Source organism: Frankliniella occidentalis, unplaced genomic scaffold (assembly GCF_000697945.3).
Source record: "Frankliniella occidentalis isolate FOCC.00 unplaced genomic scaffold, Focc_3.1 Scaffold4, whole genome shotgun sequence".
Lineage (NCBI taxonomy): Eukaryota > Metazoa > Arthropoda > Insecta > Thysanoptera > Thripidae > Frankliniella > Frankliniella occidentalis.
The window spans coordinates 4,096,317-4,101,150 of NW_026267134.1; the positions used below are offsets into that span (position 1 = coordinate 4,096,317).

The 4,834-nt window shown below is 52.9% G+C and overlaps 1 protein-coding gene across 6 annotated transcripts in view; it reads left to right on the forward strand.

The window, feature by feature from the left end:
* Window positions 1-4,834, forward strand: part of LOC113204207 (neuronal acetylcholine receptor subunit alpha-7) — a 96,233-nt gene that overhangs the window by 49,391 nt on the left and 42,008 nt on the right. The window lies entirely within an intron of this gene.

Here is a 4,834-nt window from a genome sequence, read left to right on the forward strand (position 1 = left end):
GCTGCTGCTGCTGCTGCTGCTGCTGCTGCTGCTGCTGCTGGTCCGGTTGGCGTCCGGGGGTCGACATCGCGCCATGCAGAGCGAGAACATTTGCATGTCGACAAACGAAACGAGACCCCGAGCCGTGAGCCGCATTCCCCGCAGAAAGCGGCCCGCGGTCGGTTCTGGTGGCGGTGGTCGTGGTGGTGGTCTGAACCGGATGCGGATGGCTTTCTCTGCAATTAAAAGCGTTGTCATATTACGAAACCAACTCTGCAAATTGCTTGAAACAAGAGTCGTACCGTACGTGCTGGGTGATGTCGCCATCAATAACGCATTCGTCTCACTATTACTTGTGTGTGTGGTATATGTTTGACATGCAGTTTCGAGTGGTGGTAATTTGTAGGCTGTCGGCGGGGGGTCGGGGGGGCTGCCGGTGGCCAAGCGATAGCGTTGTCACCCGCCATCCCGATAGCTCGAGCCCGACCCCCTTTTCGCGCGCCCCTTCATGCATACACTACTACATACTATATGGACTCACAATAACGAAAACTACTATTAAAATGACAAATAACCGGAGTTACAGCAACAACAACAACAACAACAAACAACAAGATTAGCGAACAATGCTTGAGATCTGCTTGTAAAGCGTGACACGGGCTGCGCGGCTGCGCCACATTATGTGGGGCGTTATTGCGAGCGGCGGATCAGGGAATGTGTTAACGGCTGCAAATAATGACTGGGGGTGGTGCAGCAGCTGCAGCAGCAGGCTGAAGGTCCTCGCTCGCATCGACCCAGCTCATTCGGTGGTTTTTCTCCTGCTTTGAAAATCATTATTGTTATTATTACTAATAATAATAATTTGCGTGCCCCGGTTTTCGGTTATTTTAGGGTCGGTTGGAGGAACGTTTTGGGGTCCCCCGGGGGGAGGGTGGGCGGGGAAGTGAGCTGGCGGTGCTGCAGCCGGAAGGGAGCGTTTGGCAGAAAGAGGAGGGATTTGGAAGGGCGGGGGTGACGGAGGGCGCCGGATTCCTACGGCATGCCAAACCCTCATCGTAAATACTTCCGGATTGGTGCTGGCTGAATGCAATGCATGCGCTAATAGGGTGGAAGGGGTGGCGTGCTGTATGAGAAAACGGATTGGAAGTGAGGTTCCGAGAGGGGTTGAGGGGGGGGGGGAGTTTGATGGGTGGGTTGAATAGCCTGACGGTGTCATATGGGGGATAGGGTGGGGGTGGTGGAACTTTACTTGGCTGTAAATTTTTGTTCCAAATGAGTTGAAAAAGTTGAACTCTATAGTCGAACTTTCAGTGCCTTTGTGAATTTAACGACGGCGTTCGTAACTTCATTTGCTATTAAAATTATGAAAAATATTGTAAATTATTTACGGCAATATTTTTCCCGTATAGCTTACTGACTTGACTCCTCGACGCGGCCATTGTCTAGCTTCCCTCTTTATGTTGAGACAAAAGTTGATCCTCAGTAAAAATGACTCATAAATGTGTTGAGCATATTGTTGAGGACGGTCAGACCCTGCGGCGAGCTGCAGCCGGCGGGGGTGCGGCGGGGTAAACGTCCGCACATATCAGCGCAATGAGATTCCGCGTCACATGGCCGCATATATATCACCGCCACCATTTTGTTTGGGCTGAATATATCTCCTTCCATCCGCTGCGGGAGCCCCAAGTTCTCGCTCCGCCCAGCCCCACCACGCCCCACCAGGCCACGCCACGCCACGCCCAAACCAGCCGCGAGAGAATCACGAGAGAGCGAAGCGGGCTGGAAATTATACTTCGACTGCTGGCGCCCTGCAGCGGTTTTAAGCTCCGCGCGCCTTTTTTTTTTTTTTTTGTTATCAACTTTTGCGCATTCACATATTCATATATTTGTGACCTCACCACTTCGCTACTTTTTCGCGGCTAAAGTAGGCGAATATGTGCAATGCTCGCATTGCTGGTGCACGGGATCTCATTTCAGAACGGAAGTTTCCCGTGTGTGTGATTGTATGTGTGTTTGAGAGAGAGACAGGGACAAAGGAGAGAGGGGGGGGGAGAAAAGAGAGGGTTAGGTGGGGGGTGGGGAAAAAGGGCGGGCAGGCAGGGGGCGCATGCATTGAGATAAGGCTTTGGGATAGTTTTGTTTGCCGGCCTGCAAGAGCAGCAGCAGTAGCGTAGCGCGAGTCTGACCAATCAGAGTTCCGCCGAGGAGATGCGAGCCTGACCAATCAGAGGCCGCGCGCGCCGGTAGCGTCGGCGGGGTCCCAATCAGAGCCCGCGCCTGATCCTCTTGTTTACTCCAAGTTGTGTAGCGGCCGCAGGGAATGTGAGAGGCAGATGTATACAAAGCGAGTGGTGGTGGTAGTGCGTCTAGACTAAACATGTAAATTTAAAGAAACTTCATCAAAAAGTAAAATGTAAAAAAAAAATGGAACAAAATATCTTAAGCTTCTGCATTAAATTAGTAAGAACGTGTCTAAACTGTAGAGAATTTTTCAATATACCGCTGAAAACATTCGGTCGTTAATGTCTCCACTCCGGCAAAAATTCAGCAGCGTCGGAGAATTTGGAAGAAAGGCATGGCCAAAACAGGATTCGTTTTGTTTCGAATTTTCCTGCTCCCCCCATTGCCCAGCAGTCTGGGGGGCTGCCCGGAGGGAGGGCGTGTGCCGGGCTGTGGGCGTGGATAACCCAGCAGCCACAGTGCTGCTAAGCACACCAAACTCAAAACTTTTAATGTAAACCATAATTGGTAATTTATAACCCCCCGCCCCTTCCCGGCCCCCGCCGCGCGTCCCTATCCGCGCGTGAACTCGAGAGCACACCCATGATTTCCCTCCCTCTTGTCCCCCCCCCCTCCCCCCTCCGGCCCCTCGGCCCTCGGACTCTCCCGGACTCTCCCAGACTCTCCTCCCTCCCGGCCGCGCCGTCTCCGTCCGCATTGCGAGAGGGCTCTGGTTGCCTCGCTCTCATCTCAGTCCTGCGCGGGCTGCCTGCCCAGCGGGGTTCCCCTGTCTCCGCGGAGCTGAATGCGAGACCGGAAATGCATATGGTGGCAAATGGGGGTCTTCCAGAAAGAACGTTTTTCTGCCTCAGATTTCATGGGGACTTTACGGGAGGTAGACGCCTGCGAGACTCAGGGTAGGCCAGCCCGCAGTGCAGGCATGTGGCTCGGGTAGAATATTGCCTACCAATCAGGCGCTATGAGAGCTTGCACAGACCGAGCTAAAGCAGGTCCGTAACGGCGAATGGCGATTTACTGTAGCTTCTCAGTGATCCCATGTCGCCCAACTCTCGACGTCCTCTGCTGTGATCGCCTCTGTTTTTGACGAGGCATCACGCTCGCTGCATTCGCTCTCACGCTCTACACCAGACCCAACGTCTATACTGCAGTCGTGTCTTAGCCGGGTGCTGAGAGGATTTCAACATTTCTTACTGTTTTCCAAAAAATACTGTGCGATTTTCTCGACAGTCCTGGAGGTCCACACCATAGTGGAGCGCTTTTACCCTCGTAACTCTGAGCCCCTCTCCCCTTCCGGGCATTCTTCCACCTCAAAGACAACGCCGAGGAATGCTCTCTTCCCCATTTTCTGCCCCACCTCTTTGCCTCGGCCTTTTGCTGTCTCACTCGTTCCCCTACATCTTCGCACGCACTCGCGAATTCTCTCTATCCCCCTCTCTTTTTCGATCTTTCTCTCTCCCTTCCCTCCCTCTCCTTTTCTTTTCGATCTGCTGCAACAAACTGCGGTGTTGTCTGTTGTCTGCAGCGTCAACTCGAAACAAAATATCACGCAGTTAACTCTGCTTCCACTACTTTACCTCCCTCCTCACACACACGCCTTCCTCTCCCCACCAATCTCGTTTCTTACCCTCCTCCCACTCTTCCCCACGTCTCTACAACCCCATCCTCCACCCCCACCCTCCTCTCTCTCTCCACTCTCAACCCCTCGCCTCTCGTTGTGTTGCACAGGGGCCAACTTTTCCCCGACTTCCTTATGTTGTTGTGGCCGCAGTGGTTGCTGTTTTTGGTGTTATCTCCTTCTGCCACGCGGCGAAGCTTGCCGCGGCTGCAGCTCGACGTTTAGTACAGAGTTCTGTCATTTATTTTTATTGCCCTCTCTTTTCCTCCTTTGATTTGACCCCCCCCCCCCTCACCGCACACACTGGAGAGTGTTCAAATGTTTTCACACAAAAGTGTTCAAATGACACACACCTCAAGGGAGCGAAAAAATGCAAACGCTTGTAAGTACGCGAAAAATTCTTCACACACCTACAGGTATGCGACAAAATATTTACACACCTACAGGTATGCGACGAAACATTGTAGACGAGCGATTAGAGATTCGTACACTTGGAAAGGTAGGTATTTTATTCAGCCCAGTCATCTGAGGTTTTGTGAAAATGCTGTCGCACTCCAGCATGCGTGTGCATTGTTTCACTCGTCTGCAGTTGTGCGACATTCCTGCACTTGAATTTCCTGTGCAGCATCACGACGCTCGAAGCCACCATCAGCATCACCAGGACACTATCACCATCACCAGTGCACCCCCGCCCAGCATCAAAAAGGTTCTGAGCCACCATCAGCATCACCAGCACACTATCACCATGAAGCCCGGTGCGGATTGATGATGTGATTATCCCAGAGGCGCGCTCATCTTTCAGGCTCACCCCCACCCCGCCTCGTTGCAATGTGGGGGTAGGGGGCGCGGCGGGGAGAGCTTGTCTCTCCCGCGCTTTCTTTGTTCTACTCATCTCTGTCTGCTCCTCGCTCCTCCCTCTTCTTCCCGCCTCTCCACCTCTATCTCTCCCCCTCGCCCCCTCTCCTCTCTTTTCATCCTCTCTCTCTCCCTCTCCCTCTC